This window comes from Tachyglossus aculeatus, chromosome 9 (genome assembly GCF_015852505.1).
Source record: "Tachyglossus aculeatus isolate mTacAcu1 chromosome 9, mTacAcu1.pri, whole genome shotgun sequence".
Taxonomy (NCBI): Eukaryota; Metazoa; Chordata; class Mammalia; order Monotremata; family Tachyglossidae; genus Tachyglossus; species Tachyglossus aculeatus.
In genome coordinates, this window is record NC_052074.1 from 45,543,760 (window position 1) to 45,566,030 (window position 22,271).

A 22,271-nucleotide genomic window follows, 5' to 3' on the forward strand; every position below is an offset into this window, starting at 1 on the left:
TAATTGGTGCTAGTTCTCTTATACAAATTATCACACTCCAGTGTGTTCTTCCCTTCATTTTGAGCCTGTCCAATTAGGTGTAGATACCTTGGGATGGGGTTGTGTCTAAAACTCTGTTTTCTTTAAGCCCTTTCATCATCTTCAAATCCATGGGGCCAATTCAGTCCCCCTGCCTCCCTGAAGGTACTTAGTACGCTGAAAGAACGAACAGTCATCCCATGTCCCTGTCTTCATTTTAGAGATCAGGAAAGTTGCCTATTTACCGCTTATCCTCTAAGATTTACTGTACTGTAAACTCGTTATAGTCAGGAAACCTGCTTGCTAATTTTGCTGTATTGTACTCTTCCAAGTGCTTATGACAGCGCTCTGCAAATACTAAGTGCTTAATAAATACTGTGTATTGATGGATTTGTTGATTTGTGGAAGCATTGTGGCCAAATGGAAAGAGCACAGGTCTGGGACTCAGAGGACCTGGGTTCTAATCCCAGCTTGGCCACTTTCCTGCTGGGTGACTTTGGGCAGGTCACTTAACTTCTCTGGGCCTCAGTTCCCTTAATTCTAAAATGGGGATTCAATAACCATTCTCCCTCCTATATAGACTGTGAGCCCCATATGGGTCAAGGACTGGGTGCGATCCGATTAACTTGTATCTACTTCAGTGCCTGGAATAGTACTTGACACATAGTAAGAGCTTTACAAATAACATAATAGAAACCATTCTTATTCTGGATTCATCCAACTGACATCGGGGTTTTGGTATCTGTTGAATACGGGAAGCGTTTCCCGCCCTAATTGGGAGTGCTAGCCCAGTGCACTGAGCTCGGCCCTCAAAAAGTATTCAATCCCCTCTCCCACATTCCAAGCCCAATCAGCAAGTGCATCATCTTTTTCCCCACTTCGTGCCCCTCGTTTCCCCAAACGGCTCTCCAAAAGGGAAACAAGACAGATCTATTAGTGTAATTATGGGAGAAGGTCATTTACCATTTTGTAATTGCTGCAGGTTGTGAATGATGTATGAAATGAAAACGTCTGCAGTGCAAATAGAATGTAGACAACGATATGCTGTGCTAATTAGATATCTAATGGTGAGGCCCGAGGGAAGCCCAGGGCAACAAAAGCCCTACCACACTCCTCCAGAGCCACAAGACAGAAAAAATATCCTTAAGCTAAAATATGTTAGTAAATGAACCCTAAGCCTTCCCTCCGTAATCCAGCTGGAAGGCTCGGATACCAACCAACTGCCTCTCTTTAGACCATAAGCACATTGTGGGCCGGGAACATATCAACCAACTCTGTTAAATTGTAGTCACCCAAGTGCTTAGTACAGTGCTTTGTGCTCAACCAATATGATTAATTTATCCTTTATCTTTGGCATTGATGCACACCTGATAGTTCCAGAGTATGAGACTCTTGGAATTCATTCTTTCTTCCATAGTATGGGTCATATTATTCTTTCATATTATGAGTTATTATAGTAATTTATAAGCACTTGGGCTGTCGAGGTTTGTTCTTTGAGTGGTGGCAAGAGGAGAGGGGATACCTAGGTTATCTAGATTATAATCTCATTGTGGGCAGGAAATGTGCCCGTTCTATTGTTATATCGTACTCTCCCAAGTGCTTAGTACAATGCTCTGTTCACGTCAAGCGCTCAATAAATACAATTGACTAAGTGCTCTGAGGTGGGACTAAGTGCATGGGAGAGGCAGTAAGGAGGGAAAATGGGGTGGGGGAATGAGAGTTTAGTCTGGGAAGCCCTGAAGAAGATACTTCACTAGGGCTTTGAAGATCACTAGGGCTGTTGGATTCATAAGGGGGCAGGGGGGAGGGAGTTCCAAGCAGGAGGAAGGGTCTGAGCCAAGGGACTGATATCTGGTGAAGTGAGAGCAAGGTGCAGTGAACAGGTTGTTTTTAGAGGAGCAAAAGTGGGGGGGCTGGGTTGTAGTGAGAGAGGAAGGAGGGTAAGTAAGGGGGAAGAAAGCTGATTGAGTGCCTTGAATATGATGGTGAGGAGTTTCTGTTTGATGTGGAGATAGAAGGGCAACTGTTTGAGGCACGTGGGGAGGGGGTAGCTCAATCAATCATATTTATTGAGAGTTCCCTATGCGCAGAGCACTGTATTAAAGTGCTTTGGAGAGTACAATATAAAAGAGTTGGTTCATTCATTCAATCGTATTTATTAAGCGCTTACTGTGTGCAGACCACTGTACTAACCGCTTGGGAAGTACAAGTTGGCAACATATAGAGATGGTCCCTACCCAACAACAGGCTCACAGTCTAGAAGGGGGAGACAGACAACAAAACAAAACATGTGGACAGGTGTCAAGTCGTCAGAACAAATAGAAATACAGCTGGATGCACATTAACAAAATAAATAGAATAGTGAATATGTACAAGTAAAATAAATAGAGTAATAAGTCTGTACAAACATATATACAGGTGCTGTGGGGAGGGGAAGGAGGGAGGGCAGGGGGGATGGGGATATGGTTGGTTGATATGTTCCTGACCCACGACAAGTTTACAGTCTAGAGAGAGACAGTAGGTTGGCATCTGAGCCTGCCAGCCGGAGTGGTGGGGAGAGAAGGCTTGGGGTTCATTTACTAATTTATTTTAGTTTAGGGATATTTTTGCTGTCCTGTTGCTCTGGAGAAGTGTGGTAGGGCTTTTGTTGCCCTGAGTTTCCCTGGGAGAGTGCAGTACAACAGAAGTAGCAGACAGGTTCCCTGCCCATAACAAGCTTACAGTCTAGAAGGGGAAACAGACTTTAATATGAATAAATAATTTATAATATATAATTTAAAGACATGTACATAAATGCTGCAAAACTGAGTGTGGAGAGAATATCAAATATCTACAGGTCACAGATTGAACTGCATAGGCGATGTAGAAGAGGGAGCGAGCCGGGGAAAACAGGGCTAAATCCGGGAAGGCCACTTGAAGGAGATGTGACCTTAATAATGCTAAGAGATGGGAGCCGAACAATTTTTTTAGAAAATTGATCTGAGCAGCAAAATAAGGACTGGAGAGGGGAGAGGCTGGAGGCAGGGAGATCAGCAAGGAGGCTGATGCAGTAGTTGGAGTAGTTGAGATGGGATATGGCAAGTACTTGAACCAGTGTTGTAACAGTTTGGATGAAGAGGAGGGGCAAATTCTGGATGATTCTGTATAACGCCTATTCCTAACACAATCAATGCTACTGTAACAAAGTAGCTGTGTTCTTGAAGAAGCCTATTTCATTGAATTTTTCCCAAGCCCTTAGTACAGTATTAGGCACAAGGTAAAGTGCTTAATAATTACCATGGATTAATTGATCATGGGAAAATTACAGTATAGTATCTTTTGATTCTGTGAGACAATGTTGGTAGGTTGATAGTCCAACGATATCACCCGAATGACATTTTTCAATACAAATTCCTACATGTTAAGTCCACCACTATCGAAACACTTTAAACTTACCTCTCACTGATATTTTACTATGTTAAATACTAGAACATGGCAAAAAACACAAAGGAACACAAAGTGGTATAGGATATAGAGGCTGGGAAAAGTATCTACATCACACCTGGACCAATGACACCCTGCATATGTGCGCAATTGTTTCTTTCTACCCCAAAACCACTGTCGCCAACTTGTAGATCATATTATACCAGAATAAACTCATGCTGTGAGAAGAATCCTCCCTTATTTTCCCACTGAGTTATATCCAAATCCTGTTGTGAAAATACCTACTCTTAATAAGACTGATTGCATATATTTCTTTAACACCAACAAAGCCTACATAAAAGTAACAAAAATCGTGGTATTTGTTAAGGGTTTACAATGTGCTAATTACTAAGTGCTGGGGTAGACTCAAAATAATCAGGTTGGTTACAGACCCTGTCCCACATGGGGCTCATCCATCTTCAAAGCCTTGTGAGTTCAGAAGAGTAAAGATTGAAGCAACGTGGTCTAGTGGATAGACCACGAGCCTGCAATTCAGAAGAACCTGGGTTCCAATCCCAGCTCTGCCACTTATCTGCTTTGTGACCTTGGGCAAGTCACTGAAACATCTCTGTATCTCAGTTACCTCAAATGAAAAATGGGGATTAATAATGTGGACAGGGAATGTGTCTACCAACTTTGTTGTTTTGTACTTTTCCCAAGAACTTAGTACAGTGCTCTCACCACAGTAAGCACTCAGTAAATACCACTAAAGATGATTTTTCAATTGTCAGATGCAACTCTTCATGCTCTATAAAGACATTCACGCATATCAAATTGGGAGTGTTTTTTGCATTTAACAGTTAACATGGGAAAATATTCAAGTTTTCTATGAAATAGCATTATCAAAACTCCACAAACACATCTGACATCTCCAGTGATGCTACAGAGCAAAAGCTGTTACTAAATAAATTCAGCTAGTTTGGAGGTGTGTGGTTATGACAAAGAACTAGAACTTGTACAAGAATATCAGCACGTGTTTGGGGAATTTAGTAAATAAAATATGGCATTGATGTGGATATCAAGTTCCAGATGTCTTCCAGAGACAATTCTGTACTGGTATTCTTGATTTGACTTTGATTCATCAGAGGATTGCTTTTTTTAAAAATTAGTGGCAGAATTTTGTTCTCGATTACTGATGGAAAATCTTTGGCTATATCTTGGATTTTTCATAGTCATCTTTGGGCATCTGCCAGTTCAAATCACAAGAGTCACTTGTCATCTTGGGTGTGTACTTTCACAGCAAAATCCTCAGCATATATCAGAGATATTATATGGAATTTGTAGTTTGTAACTTGTAAGATTTTCCTCAAGACTGGAAGGAAATTTTAACACCAACTTCCAGGACCGTTTGTTATATTCTCAAGCATAAATGTTTAGAATGGGTTAAATAAGACTAAACCTCCTCTCTGCCCCATTCAACAAATCAATAATATTTATTGAACTCCTACCATGTGCAGAACACTGGACTGAGGGAGAAACTGAGGGAGAAGCTGAGGGACATTGGCTTGAGGGAGAAAAATAGAATGGATAGTAGTAGAGTAATAGTATTAAGCACTCACTGGGTACAGAGCACTGTACTAAGCACTTGGGAGAGTACAATATAGCAGACACATTCCCTGCACACAGTGAGCTGGGAAAGAGTTTACAAATTTGTATTAGACAGACCCTGTCCCTCAAGGGATTCACAATCTAAAATAAGATCCCTGCCCTCATGCAACTTACAGAAAAGGGCAGTTTAACAATGAGCCCTTTCCCGCACGTGGACAACTTCAAAAAAAAAAACCAAACCCAGTATTTATTAAGTGCTCAGAGTCCCTCTCAGGGTTGCACCTGGAGAGTTTCCTGTACTCTACCAGCATTGTCTATGGGAGGGGGAGTCAAGTAGAGGCATTAAAACAACACAAATACAGAAAATAGGCTCTAGGTCTCCATGGGGATGGAGGCGTCTGAGAGCACATGGAAGCAGCTTTTATCCCTGGCCTGATGCGCACAGAGCATGACACGAACAAGGACCCTTGATGGTGGGAAGGAATCAATTGGATTTATTTAGCACTTACTGTGTGAACAGCACTGTAATAAACACTTGGGAGAGTACAGTAGAACAGTGTTGGGAGACATGGTCCCTATCCACAACGAGCTTACAGTTTAGAGGGAAGGTGGCAGTTACCACAGTCCTTTCCTTATTAGTCATGGACCGGCCAGGCATGCCAGAAATCCCTTTTTGTTCTAATTAATGATAATCGACGTATTTGTCAAGTGCTTACCATGTGCCAAGCACTATACAAACTTCTGGGGTAGAAACAAGCATATCGGTTAGACATAGTCCCACATGGGGTTCACAATCTTAATTCCCATTTTACAGACAAAGTAACAGACACAGAGGGTAAATGACTGCATCTTGTATTTGTGCAGCTTGTTTTTTCTAACTTAAACTTACAAGCCTGCACTTCCCGCTTTAAAGCCTCAGTCTGTTCCACCTTGAATTCTTCTCTAATATGTTGAAATTATTTTTTAAGGTGAGGGTCAACCACATTCTAATATGTCACCTTTCTCCCCTGAGAAATATCTGACCTATTCCTGATGGATCATTTGCTTTTCCCTAAGGAATGCCATTTGTAGGATGAGATGGTTTGGTGGAACAGGGCCAATAGAAAAAGCTAAGCATCCTTAAAAATGTGCCTGTGGTTCTTGTTTTCCAAGTTATTACCTAGAATGTAACATATTTGATCATTTTCTCTTTTTGTTGTCCACTGTATTAAATAATCTGTAAAGACTTTTGAAGCCCGAGAGTTTTTAAGGCTGACTTTCAACTCCCTCTTTCTTCTCTACTTCCTGCAAAGAGTTCACAAAACTGAAGCCTGTGAAAGAATGCTTGTGAATAGAGCACGGCAGAGGCATATCTTCCCAGAGCACAACAGATACGATCAAGCTGGGTGGAGACCATAGCACTATTTTAACTAGGAAGCAGTGTGGCCTAGCAGAAAAAGCACAAGCCTGTGAGTCAGAAATATCTGTGTTGTAATCCCGGCTCCACCACTTGTCTGCTGTGTGACCTTAGGCAAGTCACTTCACTTCTCTGGGCTTCAGTTCCCTCATCTGTAAAATGGGGATTAAGACTGGGAGCCCCGTATGGGACACAGACTGCATCCAATATGATTAGCTTGTAATAATAATAATTATGGTATTTGTTAAGTGTTTACTATGTGCGAAGCACTGTTCTAAGCGCTGGGGTAAAAACAAGGTAATCAGATTGTCCCACGTGGGGCTCACAGTCTCAATTCCCATTTTACAGGTAAGGTAACTGAGGTACAGAAAAGTTAAGTGATTTGCCCAAGGTCACACAGCAGACAAGTGGCGAAACCATGATTAGAACCCACATTCCTAAACCCGTGCTCTTGCCACTAGCTATGCTGCTCCTTCTACCCCCAGAGTTTAGAACGATGCTTGATACATAGTAAGCACTTAAATACCATCATTATTATTTTAACTATTTTTATCCCTTGGGGAGAGTTTTGGGCATGAATGAAAGGAATAATTATGTGCTGATGCCCTGCTGCAGGCTTTCAATATAGCTTTCAAGGAAATTAGAGAATTCCTTCAGGTTTGGGAGCTCTTTTCCTCTCCAAACATTAGAGCCCTTATTCCCAGCTGAAAGAAGTATGCCATAATCAATCAATTACATTTATTGAGAGCTGACTGTATGCGGAGCACTGTACTAAGCAGTTGGGAGAATATAGTACAACAGAGTTGGTAGTCACGTTCCAGGCCCAGAACGAGTTTACAGTCTAGAGGAAAGAGCTAAATGCAAGAATAGAAAGTCACAGAAGTGAAAGACGACAGCAGGATTTCCTCACACAAGTGGAAAATTACAGTGACCGAAAGTAAACATGAGCAGCTTCGCAAATCTTTCTCTGAACTTGGCTCTTTACTCCTTTCACATCTGGTGTGAACTCATGGGCACAGCTGAAAATTTGAGGATGTTTGGCAAATTCAACTACGATTCCGAGGAGTTAGTATGCTTTAACTAAGGGCTATGGGATGGTCCCATGAAGAAAGCAGAAGCAGCGTGGCTCAGTGGAAAGAGCCCGGGCTTGGGAGTCAGAGGTCATGGGTTCTAATCCCGGCTCCGCCACTTGTCACCTGTGTGACTTTGAGCAAGTCACTTAACTTCTCTGTGCCTCAGTTCCCTCATCTGTAAAATGGGGATTAAGACTGTGAGCTCCACGTGGGACAACCTGATTACCTCGTATTCCCCATCCAGAGTAGGCCTTTAACAGATACCATTCAAAAAAAAAAAAAAAGAAAGCAGCATTTAGGATCTATTTTTTTAAATGTATTTGTTAAATGCTTACTAGATTCCCGGCCCTGTATTAAACACTGAGATAGCTACAGGCTAACCAGGTTAGACACAGTCCATGGCTCAAATGGGGCTCACATTATTAATCCCCATTTTTTAGATGAGGCAACTGAGGTACAGAGAAGTTTAAGTGATTCACCCAAGGTCACAAAGTAGACAAAAGGCAGAACAGGGATTGGAACCCAGGTTCTTCTGAATTGAAGACCAGTGCTCTATCCACTAGGCAAAGCTGCTTCAATCTTCACTCTTCTGAATTACAAGGCTTTGAAGATGGGTGAGCCCCATGTGGGACAGGGACAAGACAACCTGACCATTTTGAATGTACCACTTTTTTATGGTATTTGTTAAGCTCTTACTGTGTGCCAGGCACTGTATTAAATGCTGGGGCAGATACAAGACAATTGGGTAGGACACAAACCCTGACCCACATGGGGCTTACAGTCTTAATCCTCATTTTACAGATGAGGTAACTGAGGCACAAAGAAGTCGAGTGACTTGCCCAAGGGCATACAGAAGACATGTGGTGGAAGCAGACAAGGTCCTCTTCCTCGGACCATGTCCTTTCCACTAGGCCATGCTGGTTCCTTTGTCAATCCTAAGGTTTGTTTTCCACATCACATGTTGAGAAGGTCTCAAGAATCTTAACTTTTGGTGTAGATGGGTGGGAAAATAAGTCACCAGGCTAGGAGCCTTGCTCTGCGGTGTCAGTGGCTTAGTGGAAAGAGCCCAGGTTTGGGAGTCAGAGACCGCGGGTTCTAATCCCACTCTGCCACTTGTCAGCTGTGGGACTTGGGGCAAGTCACTTAACCTCTCTGTGCCTCAGTTCCCTCATCTATAAAATGGGGATTAAGACTGTGAGCCCCACGTGGGACACCCTGATTACCTTGTATCTACCCCAGCACTTAGAACAGTGCTTGGCACAGAGTAAGCACTTAACAAATATCATCATTATTATTCTTCTTATTATTATTAATGTCTACTTCTCCTGAGTTCCTGTAGTGTCTACTCCTGCACCTCTCTCAATCAAATAGTCAAATGTGAAACTGCAAAGGAGATAATTGGGAGAGAATTTGCAATTGCTCTGCCAGGCTAGAAATGCCTGTAGGGGCGGTGATTTAATCACTATTTCTGAAATTCTACTGCATTAGATTTTGCGAAATTGGTAAAAGAAGTAGATAAGCAAGTCGAATACAAAGTATATGGCAAGCTGTATGGTCTAGTGGAAAGAGACCGGGCCTGGGAGTAGGTGGACCTGGGTTTTAATCCCACCTCCACTACTTATGTGACTTTGGGCAAGTCACCTGACTTCTCTGTGCCTCAGTTGCCTCATTTGAAAAATGGGAATTAAGAATGTGAGCCCCGTGTGTGACACAGACTGTGCCCAACGAGATGTGTATCCACTCCAGCACTTAGTACAGTGCCTGGCACAAAGTAAGCACTTAACAAATACCACAATTATTATTATTATTATTATTTTGGCAGATCTCCGTACCTCAGTTACCTCATCTGTAAAATGGGGATTAAGACTGTGGGCCCCACATGGGACAACCTGATTACCTTGTATCTATCCTAGTGCTTAGAACAGTGCTTGGCACATAGTAAGCGCTTAACAAACACCATCATTATTATCCTGAACATCGCATCGGGATCAGCCTAAAATGAGGATGAAATGACAAGACCCTATTAGGCTGGCCTTGATTAAAGTCAATAACCTAACTGGTAAATGTAATCTGCTCTAATATCGCACACTATAGTGGGAGATAAGCTCCAATTGCAGTACCATTGATTGGCACCTGGCACACAATATGCCCTTCTTGCCTAACAGTTCTCAGAATGAAAATGCTCCTTGCCTTTGGTGCAAGGAGGTCCCATTATCTCCAGCCCTATAGGTTTCCCATGGAAAACTGAATAGCTATGTCTCTGACATGTCTATCAGCCCTTCCTCCTCCAAGCGAGTGAAGTGGGAAAGATGTTCACAATGGTAAGCTGGGCCAGAGGAGGGGAGAGATCAATTAATGCAGTTTTACGATTTGCCATCAGAAGGGCACCAAAATGACCCATTAGAATTACAATTAGGATGTGCCGGTGAAAACGTCTATCCCAACTCCTCAGTTGATGTAGCTGGGAGGGTGGAATCACGCTGCAGGGGAGCTGCAAGGGTGATACCACAAGGAAGACAACACACACTGGCTTCCATTAGGGCTAATTAACCCAGCAGGAAATCCACACTGGCAAGGTATGGGCATGATGCCTTATCAGCGGCAAGATCACATTAATGATAGCATCTTGTCTGGATATGGTATTTTTCATTCTCCTTTGCATTTCCTAGTGATTTGGCAGAGTTTCAAGGGTAACATATGTGCATTTCACTGCTCCAAGTATTTTTGAATGCCTGCGCTAACACAAAATGTGCTTTCACCTTACCAATTCTGTGCTATAACTGGGGACTATAATAAATACTTCAGAACATCACTGAGACACAGGGCAGACCGACAGTCAAAATCTGAGGGCTGTCTTCTGTGGGCCAACTGTCCAATCAGTAACTCTCTGAAAAGAGGCGAAAAGAAATTGCCAGACTCTAAGAAGTTTGCCCCGGTCACAAATACGGCGCTTCATTCGTTGGACTTTTCAAGTCATCTTAAAATAAAAAACAAGGCTGATTCACCCTTGCTCTAGACAAAAAGTGTGATTTTTGGAAACTGAGGAAATCTACAGCAGAATTTAATACATGCTGGAGGAAAACACTACTTAAAAGGTACCATTATTATCGCAAAGCAGTCAAACATCAGCAATATATAAAAATACAGTGTTGGGCTATAAGCTCCAAAATTGTTAAACAAAATAAAACAAAAAAATCACATCCTACGGGACTAGCAAACCATCATCGTCCTCAACAGCACTTGTTGAGCTGTGCCCTAGAAAGCAAAGTACAGGGAACCTTTTTTTCTTATGGTATTTGTTAAGTGCTTATTATGTGCCAGACATTGAAATAAGGGCTGAGGTAGACACAAGCTAATTATACTGGACACAGTCACTGTCCCATAAAGGGCTCACGGTCTCAATCCCCATTTTACTGATGGGGTAACTGAGGTACAGAGAAGCAGCGTGGCTCAGTGGAAAGAGCATGGGCTGGGGAGCCAGAGGTCGTGGGTTCTAATCCCAGCTCCACCACTTGTCAGCTGTGTGACCTTGGGCAAGTCACTTTCATTCATTCAGTCATTCAATCATATTTATTGAGCGCTTACTGTGTGCAGAGCACTGTACTAAGCGCTTGGGAAGTACAAGTTGGCAACATATAGAGACGGTCCCTACCCAACAACGGGCTCACTCTGGGCCTCAGTTCCCTCATCTGTAAAATGGGGATAAAGACTGTGAGTCCCACGTGGGACAACCTGATTACCTTGTATCTACCCCAGTGCTTATGTGCTTGGCACATAGTAAGCGCTTAACAAATACCAACATTATTATTATTATTTGCCCAAGGTCATACAGCAGGTAAGTGGCAAAACCAGGATTAGAACCCAAGTCTTTCTGACTCCCAGGACTGGGCTCTATCCAACTGACCAGACTGCTTCCCACACTTGGGAACCCAGAAGAAAATTAGAAGAAGCAGACGTGTTCCCTGCCCTGCAGGACTTAAGTCTTAAGGAGATCAGAATTCACTGCCCAATACACAATGAGTAAAATAACAGAGACAGAAATCTTAAAAACAAGAGCAATTAAATCAATGGTCAACAAATTTACAGTTTTATATGTAAGTTCTGAGGTGATGACAGACATCAATATTTAGGAAAATTTTGGTAAAGAAAATATTTCAGACACTTAGCTTCCGACACCAGCTAAATGAGCTTTTGGCAAGCTTGTTGCTCATCATCACCAAATAGGCAGCATATCAATCTCTCCTAAACACAGTCTCTGACAGCTGCAAAGCCCAAGTGAATGATGCCTGTTTAACATCTTATTGCAGGGGGAGTTTGGCACCATGAAAATCAGTATGTGTTGCTGCTTAAGGAAACCACATCTTACCTCTGCCATGAGTGTCCTTACCAATGACGACAACCAAAAAACCTTGCCTCAAACCTCAAAAGCAGAAATAGCAGCCATCTACACTGTACGAAGAACGCGGTAGCCCCAGGTAGAGATTACTCAATGCAGCTCACAGCACCAGGACCATTATATTAAGGACACTAGTCTCCTTGGCTAGAAGGAAAGAGTTGAGACAATTATGTGGACAAAGCAACTAAATAATAAAACAAACCCACAAAATTGGGAAGAGATTGGGGGATTTACGGTTATGGAAATTCTCAATTTCCAGCCATCAAAATCTTGAGGTGATGAGGCAAACAAGTACCAAATGGGAGATAGTGGAAACAGCTCAGGCCTGGGATTCAGAGGACTTGCATTCTAATCTCAGCCTAGCCACTTGTCTGCTATGTTAACTTGGAAAAGTCACTTAACTCCTCTGTGCCTCAGTTCCCTCAACTTTAAAATTGGGATTATGACTGTGAGCCCCATGTGGGACATGGACCCTGTCCAATATTATTAACTTGTATCTACCTAAGCATTTAGTAAAGTGGCTAGCACATAGTGAGAGCTGAAATGCCATGAAAAATAAATGGGCAGATCTTGGACACCGAGATCAAAACCTGGGGCAGATAAAAGTAGAAAGAGGCACAAAGTGAAAATATATACCCACTATGCTCTGCCACAAGAGCACACCCCTGAACTCTGTCTAGAAACTGAACCAAACATTTTTGCTCTTGATCCCTGTCCCTGAGATTATAGGTCTCTGGGCAACTCACAATAAAAAATTTATTGGAAAAAGTAGTACATGCCAATATGACTCTGTTCTCTGATAAAATGCTTAATGAAAAATGCCATTTCTGGTACAAATAATTTATTTTGTTTTCATCATTCTGCCCAATGCATCCTAGCCAACTAGAGAATAGTGCTCATTTCCTCTGATCTACAATCAGACAGTTCAGAAAATCCTAATGGAAATGAAGATTTTGCTCTTTGGAGTGGTCAGATTTCCATTTTCAAACACATCACATCTTAAAACCAAGAACGGCATTTTGGTTTGCTTTGAGTTTTAGAATAATAGCAAATTACAGAGAGAAATATATCAATTCTTTGTCATCTGAACTAAGCAAAAAAATCCCCAAACTATTAGTTCACAGTTTGTTTGCTTAATTGGAGAGTCACCCAGGTTAGCAATTTCAAAAAACACACAAACAACTTATTTGCCATAACTGTGGAGTTAAGATCATCAGCATTTTTTTAAGGTATCATTGAGACACTGAACTTGGATAAAAACTTCCTGCTACTATTTTATGAGAAGCCAAATTAAGAAAAGAGAGGGACAGGGAGAGTATTAGTACCCAGAGAGCCCCGTGTTCATTTAGATTACAGTGGTCCAGAAATCAAGGAAGATATGGGGAACTATTTCAAAGGAACTAAATGTCCTGATCCTGGCCTCTGACCTTTCGATAAGTTCCCTTCCATTTCTTTTGACAACTAGTTTAAACTAATTCCACTGTAAAGGGACAAGGACCTTGCTCTATCTTCCAAACCAGCTCATGGTAACAAACCGAATACCATGTAGAGATTTGGCTCAAATTCCAGCACTTGATCCTAATGAAAGCAATGAACACACCTCCCCTAGGGATGAAATTAGGTGGTGGAGTGTAATGGAAAAAGCATGGGACTGAGAATCAAAAGTCCCAAGTTCCTGTCTCAGCTCTGCCACTGGACTGCTATATGACCTTCAGTAAGTCACCTGACCCCTCTGGGCCTCTAATTCATCATTTGTAAAATCGAGCAAAGACACCTGCTCACCCTACCTCTCAGGCTGGGGATAGAAACTGTGTGGGATCTGATTATCTTGTAACTAGTACAGTGCTTAGCAGACAATCAATGGTATTCACTGAATGCTTACCGTTTGCAGAACACTGTAAGTGCTTGGAAAAGTACAATACTATAGATTTGGTAGGTGTGATTCCTAACAACTAAGAGCTTACAGTCTGGGGGGGGGGGGGACAGAGCTTAAAAAAATACAGATAAAGTAAATAGTAGAACATAAGGAGATTTACAAAAGCGCTGAGGGACTGGGGTAAATCTCAAAGTACTTAAGGGATACACAGCAGAGTGGAGGCAGAAATGAGGGCTTAGTCAAGGAAGGCCTCTTAGAGGAGATTTTAGAAGGGTTTTCAACATGCGGAGAGTGGTGGGTGGTGGGTTATGAAAGAGGAGGGAGTGGCAGGTCCATGGAAGGATGTAAGTGAGGCGTTGGCAGTGGGATAGACAAGATTGATGTACAGAGAATAGGTTGGAATTCGGGGATCAGAGAGTGCAGGATGGGTTATAGAAGGAGTTCAGCGAGGTCCGGTGGCGATAGGGACCAGCTGATTGGGTGCTTCAAGAGCCGGGAGAGAAGTCAAGCAATCAGCTCGCACACAGAATCTGTTCCAACTGGGGCTCACAGTCTAAGTAAGAGAGTTGGAAGTTGGCTTCTTGGGTGCTCTTAATACCATAATAAATATTATTATTGCGTGCATAGGCTGCTAATCATGCACACTCATATGTTCCCAGTAGTATTTGTGATCCTCTCTCCTCTTTCTATTATGCCCCTCAAGGACTTGAAACTCACCTCTTCCTCAGCATTTATGCTTCCTTTATTCATCCCCCCTCCCATCCTCACAGTACTTATGTACACATTTGTAATTAATTTATTTATACTAATGTCTATTTCCCCCTCTAGACTGTAAGCTCACTGTGGACAGGGAATGTGTCTGTTATATTGCTAGACTGTACTCCCCAAGCACTTAATACAGTGCTCTGTACCCAGTAAGTGCTCAATAAATACAACTGACTGACATCCTTACTATCCACCATTTCCCCTAACTGTAATTTATTTAAATGTCTCTCTCCCTCTCTAGACTGTTAACTTCTTGTGGGCAGGGATCACATCTACCAACTCTACTGCATTATACTCTCCCAAATACAAAATACAGCTCATTTACACCAAGCACAAATGACTTAAGTACCACGTAGGCACTCTATTAGCAGTCGATGGTGATTTTCCTTTCCCTAAAAGATTCAATTATTATGTGTGCTTCCTTTTACAGTGTGTATTAGTGAGAATTACATTCACCTCATTCCTTTCTACCACTATCTGATGAGATAGCATTTTTTCTTCATTCAGTCCTCATTTCATCAAGTAAACTCTTGTAATGCAAACTTACTAGAATGATCAAAGGCTAGAGAGTTTCAGGTACTATTGTTGTAAAACTGAAAGGCCCATTTTGAATTTGGAAGCCTACCAAGAACATAAATATTAGGGGAAAAAGAGGGTAGTAGGCTAAATTAATCAACTATTCCATTTTTTTTATGTCAATGCCCCAAGGCCTAAGCTATATGAGAAATTATCTGTGAACTGGGCTTTGAATCAAACACAAGAAAAAAGTGATCTCTCCTGTTGAGAGAGCATGATTTTCCACAATTGTTATTTTACAGGGGCTTTCTTACTTAGGCTTTGAACCCAATGAGGGACAGGGCCTGTGGCCAATCTATTCACATTGCATATGTCCCTGCACTCAGTACAGTGCTTGGCACTGAATAAGCACTTAAGTATCACAGTCATTATTATGTCTTCATTAACTCTTTCACAGTTCACTTCCATCATTGCGGTGTGGGAATTTTAATATTTGCATTTATATTTAGAGTATTTCAATTGCATGGTGGAAAATGAATGAAACCTTTGCAGTCTTCAACTCTTTGGCTGTCTTGTGTTTTATTGGTTTCTTGGGTATGGACCTATTTAAGTTTTCAGCACTAAGATAGTAATTGTAAGTTTTTGAACAGATTCCTAGAAATGGAAGAAAATGATCATCTTACTAAACCGACAAGGAATATTCCTATTCTACCTTTATTTCTAGGGTATCAAAGGCCTTTAGGCAAAGTTATTGATTTACTACCGACCATACAGAGCAAAATGAAAAAACATGCACTTCCCTTGCTGACATGGCCTGGTCCATCAGGTCTGGTCCAAGAATAATTCTACAGAACTGCCTTTAAATTTGGGAGAACTTTTATCGTAGCTGTTTTCAAAAGTGGACTTCAGCAAAATTGGTAGTTCAGTCTAGTTCCTACTATATGACTTTAGAATTCACTGTCCACTCATTATGGACAGCATGATTTAAACCTTCTGTGATATCAAGTTTCATATGTTTACCCCCCAGCAGTATACTTGCGTCACAAGAAAAACAGGGGCAATTGCAGATTTGAATTTGGAAGAGACACGACCAAAGATTACATCCAAACACAGCAATTATACAGGTATTTTGGAGCCCAAAAGTGTACAGTTGCCTTCCATTACCTAGACCTTTTAAGCAGTTTCCTTTGACCTGAAATGATCAGAGATTTCAGGCCTCAGCTTAATTAGGTCTTATCACCTAGATCCTTGGGAGAAGTTGAGTGGAGCCAAACTGTGAGTAATCAATTAACCAATCAATTAACTGTATTTATTGAGTGCCTATAATATGCAGAATACTGTACTAAGCACTTGGGAGAGTACTATTCATTTTTGTGCATTGTTCCCGGCTGGAGGGAGGTTACAGGGAGAGACAGACATTAAAATAAATTACGACTATGTACATGAGTGGTTTGAGGCTGCGGGTAGGATAAATGTCTAGTGCTTAAACGGTACAGATCCAAATGCACAGGCGATGTAGAAGGGAGAGGGAGTAGGAGAAGAAAATTTCGATGGGGAAGGCCTCTTGGAAGAAATGCGATTTCAATAACTGTCAGAAATAAATTTGATAGACAGAAACTGTTTCTTAGGTACTTAGAAATGATACGTTTCCGGAAATTAATGTGACAAAGAAGCTATATGTACTAATGGATTCAAGATAATGCCAAGAACAGTTTTCCCATCAGGTACAAAAAAAAAAGGCTCCAATCAGTATTTCTGATTCACATGAAGAGGGAAAGATCACTTAATACGTAGTTAAATAGTAAAGATTCATGACAAACATTAAAACGGGTGGTCATGGAAGAGGACTGGCTAAGTTTATAACCTTCCTGGAGGTATGAACAAGTGGTTGTGATTTGTTCAACATAATTACCATGCTGTTCTCTAATATATTAAGTTCAATAAGTTAACTGCAATTTATTCTGGAGGAGCTCTTGATTTCCACATGGATGGTTCTCTCTATTGTATGTCTGAAATGTATCATAATATGCATCTAGTATATAAAATATATAAGATGCATTTATATAAAATAGATAAATTAGTAAAAATACTAGAAATATATATATTTAAAGCAGATGCTACTGATGGTGCAGTTCAATCCGTAAGAACTATTTTGGCTGAAAAGATCACACTAGAAGTCTTGAAGATCTGGTACTAATTTTCTGAGCTCGTTAAGGGTAGGGAATATGTCTGCCAATTCTGTCAAGCACTTAGTACAGTGCTGTGCACATACTAAGTGCTCAATAAATACCACTGATTGACTGATTATAAGGGGCTTCACTCTGTAGCAACACAATGGAAGTATTCCTAGGGATCTCTGTCACAAGGATGAGGGGTGTGGCATAGGGAAGAGGCTCAATAAACATTCAACAACAAAGAGACAGTGTAATAGGAGAGTAAAAACCTGAACTCAGAAAAGATCAGTGAAAGGAAGAAGGATTTTTAAAGAGCCTCCTTCCCCAAAACATCAAACAGAGCTTTGATAAGAAGCAGTTTTGGCCCAATGAAAAGATTTGGGGTTTAGGAGGCAGATGAAATGGGTTCTAATCCCACTGCCTCGTGCCTGCTTCATGCCTTTGGGCAAATCACTTAACTTCTTTGTGCCTCAGTTACCTCACCTGGAAAATAGGGATTAAATTCTACTCCCTCCTACTTAGTGAGCCCCATGTGGGACAGGGACCTGATTAACTTTTATCTAACCCAGTGCTTAGAGCAGTGCTTGGCACATAACAAGTACCATAAATATAAAAATATTTTAAAAAAACAAACAAACCTCCCATGCTAACCTGTGGCACCAATACGACTGATAACTCTTGCTCCCTTCTACTGAGTCTCACAGTCGGACTCAGATATACACTTCTGGGATCTTTTATGCTTTTCGTATTTTTAAAGTTGGGAACATCTGAACTAGTCTCTCCAAGTACTTTTTCTATTCCAGACCTCACATTTCAAATCTGAAATAATTACAGAACAGAAGATGGATCACAAATAATTACAGAACCAGAAAGATTGTCCCCAAGTGGACCTCAGTTACTTAGAAGAAAGCCAAATGTCTGGAATACGAGAATTCCAGGGAGGCAGAACAGCAGCCTCCGAAACCTTTTTAAAGTGGGAATGCTAACCGAGAAACGATGGACTCTTTCCAGAACTGACACGTCCTCTCCTAACACCATGACAAGTGTTGATACTGAGAATGAATTCAGAGTAAAATCAATTCTAAAATGGCGAGAAAGTAGGATGATTGATATGGAATATAAAGAATTTAGTCACAAAAGTCTCAACCCAAACCGTGGACTTTCTAGGTTAAAGAAATATTCCTCAAAAATCGTCTCTCAAATTAACTCTTCCCTTCCCTTTTTAACTCGGAAAATGTGAAACAAGAATTGTTTCCTTTCACATTTCAAACCATCTTACATGAATGCTTTCTGCCTTGACAGTCTGGAAGAGAAGAGGTACGCTCCCTTCCACTTCAAATCCACCCCACCACAAACCCCAGCTCTCCTCATCTTCAAAGCCGTTCTGAAATCTCACCACCTCCGGGAGGCCCTCCTTGATTTTTTTTCATCTCCTCAGGTCATATCTCCCCAGTTGCCTGCTCAGGACTTGTGCACCACACCAGCCTTACACATTACTGCTCCAATTTACATGTTAGATTTAAGTGCTTTTTTTCCTGATATTCATCTTTCAGATCCCTTTGTCCATACCTACAATTGTTTTGTATCTGCCTTTCCCACTAGAATGTAAACCTGAAGGCTTTACTGCTCCATGGTATAAACTGAAGCGCTTAGTAGGTGCTCTTCACACGTGGCATAGTGGATGGAACATGGGACTGAAGGTCATGGGTTCTAATCCTGCCTCTTGCCACTTCTCTGCTTTCTGAACTTGGGAAAGTCACTTCAAGTCTCTGGGCCTCAGTTACCGCATCCGTAAAATGTGGATTGAGACTGGGATCCCCATGAGAAGCAGTGTGGCTTAGTGGAAAGAGCCCGGGTTTGGGAGTCAGAGGTTGTGGGTTCTAATCCTGCCTCTGCCACTTGTCTGCTTTGTGGCCTTGGGCAAGTCACTTAACTTCTCTGTGCCTCAGTTCCCTCATCTGTAAAATGGGGATTAAGACTGGGAGCCTCATGTGGGACAACGTGGTTACCTTGTACATAACAGTGCTTAGAACAGAGCTTGGCACATAGTAAGCACTTAATACCGTAATTGTTATTACCATTATTATATGTGGGTCAGAGACTGTGTCCAACCTGATTTGCTTGCATCCACCCCAGAGTTTAGTACAGCACCTGACACACAATAATCACTTAATAAATATAACAATTATCATTACAGTGCATGCTCATTAAATAGGAGCAATGGATCAAATGAAGGAAATTTGTGGAGTCTTCTGAAGTTACGTTACCCAAATTTGAGTGGATGACTTTCCCCAGAGACTGAAAATCTCTGGGGATTGAGTAGGAGCCTTGCCCTTCCTTTCCGTTAATCCCATCGATTCTAATTTCCAGATGTAAAGCCAAACGTCTTTCTCCTGGCCAAGTCTTGTTTTAGAATCGCCTCCACCCCCACGGCCCCACATTCGAGATTCAGCGGCCGTGCTTGAAAAGAGCCAGCTTCACTGGCAGGTGCCTGCTGATTTTTAGGTTTTAAACGGTACCGTAACTATCATTTATAAGGATAACATCACAATTAAGAATGTATGAACTATTGAAATTTGAGTAACCCAGATTCCTAGCCTGTCTGCCATGGAGGTTTGAAAGTGCAAGGTCTTTATTTTATTACAAAACACTGGTTGTCTGGGTAAGAGGAGATGAAAAGTTACTAATTTCAGGCTTTAGTTCAAACCCTTTAATCTTACAAATCAGTGCCTTCAGTAGGGACTTTGTTATCTCACAAAGCCTCTCCAGAATTTTCATATTCTTTCTCTTATCCCAAGGTGCTTACCTTATCCTAGGTGAGCCAAATGAGACCAAAGGGAAGGCTCTGAAGGAAGTCATTATTTAATAGAGCTTTTCTTTTTAAATCCTAACTTGGGCTGCCGGCAAATATTATGAAACACGATCATTTCATTGCCATAAATAATGTTATATAATTAAAATTCCATTCCGCCGGAGAAAACAGTGTGACAAACTGTTTGCAAATCGGTAATTCTATTTATTAAAAACAGAGGCATTAATTTTGACACGTTGAATTATAACAAACAGATCTTGTGCTTTAATTAAATGCTTCTATTTGACTAGATTTTTTTTTTTTATCCTAAGACTTAATACCAGATCCTACACCAGACAGTAAGGAGTCGAGTACAATTTCATCCAGGAGGAGAGACATGGCTAAGAATCACCTCTGTTAGCATTCAGAGGGCTCAGAGAGCTCTCTTCAGGCACACACTGAATGTATTCTCCTTTGGATCAAATCTAGTACAACTAACAGGTTCTGTCCCCACCTGCTCTCTTTCAATTCAAATATTCCAACAGTGGACCTAATCTGCTACTGCTTTTCTTATTTTCTAATGATGAAGCAGAGCTGATTATTTAAAAAAACAAAACCCACAACCATACTGCTTTGAGCTTTCTTTCACATTAAGCTACATTTAATATTCATTTCACATTTTTTTCTATTAATTAAAAGTAAACCGTGTATTGTATGGTACATTATCCCTCTAACAGCCCCATGTGGAGATCATGAAGTGGAAGACTAATGGTGTAGACTTTAGCATTTAGTTTTAACCAGAATAATTTACATATCTGTGAGAAGAGTCCAAGGCATGTGTAAATAAGCGGAACTCTAAGATATCAAGACCCTTGCTTAGTTTACTATGGTGTGGAGAGCTATGGGCTGTGTATTTATTCCATCAGTCAGCTAATTTAATGAGACTTTATACTGCATCTATTTCTGCAGAAGAGACAAAACTTATTATTAAGGAGAGGCATGTGGCAGAAAGAAAAATGTGTTTGTTTGCTTTTTTTATTCTATTACCCCAAGTAGCAAAGGTGATCTCGTTTGTTGTTCATTAAAGTTTACCTTTATAATTTATCAAAGTAGACCCATATCAACAGTTTTATGCTGAGATTTCAAAATTGAGGACATTAAAATTTGATACAAAATGCCACAGATTCAGGTGGTTTTTATTAGAAAAATAGCCACATGCCTTTAATCTATAGATTTTATTAATGTGCAACTCTATTAGAGAGCAGTAGAAAGTACATTAAAGAAAAGTCATCAACTCTGAAATGGCATTTTAACTCCAGATTGCCAGACATTTTGACCGGGAGCTCTGAAGAAGGAAAGATACTGTTTGACAACTGGAGAACAAGAAATAACTTTGAGAAAAATCACTATAAATACGGTACATCAATGAATTTCTATGATCATATGGCATTTCATCAAAGAAAAGACCATGCATATTTTGAGACACCTAAACAATTTTAGGGGCAAGGATGAGAGATAAAGTTTTTAAAGAATTCAGGTTAATGATCTTGAAAAAGTGAAAGTGGGTGAAATAATTTTTTCCAAGAGTTAGCTCCTGTTCCTTCTTTCAAGCAGAATTTCTACTGTTTCTGAAGAATGACATCAAAATTATGGGGTTTAAAATGATCTAACAAGAAAAATCGTTTTTATGAAAACAACTTCTCTGTATTAGACTAGAGTTGCCAAATTACAATGGAATAGACTCAGAATTAATACCACTTGAGTTGTTCATTTAAAAAAAAAATTACATCATGATCTTTTTTAACCCAAACCAACTATAGGATAACACAAATTTTCGAACATTTTACCATGGCCTCTTGAGTATTCACACTCCCACTGAGGCTGACAGACCTGCTAAATGGCACAGCCAAATTTCTGAGTTCTTTTTCTATTTTTTTCCAGTAATGCATAAGTCAAAAACATTTCAACATTTGACTCTTCAAATGCCAAATGAAATCCCCTCTAAATGCAGTTCAGAATTCACAGAAAAATCTAAGGTCCACATTTGGGCCAAATCCACCATAAAAAAGTTTGTAACTTTGCATCCATTTAGAATCACATAATCTCCTCTTAAATCTACAGCCTAAACATTAAAGGAACTAAACTGGATTTTACCTATGATGGGAATTCAGGGTCTTTACCTTATTGAAACCTCTCAGGGTTGCATAGACTTCTAACCAGATTAAGACTACAGTCAATTCAGTCCTCTAAATAGTA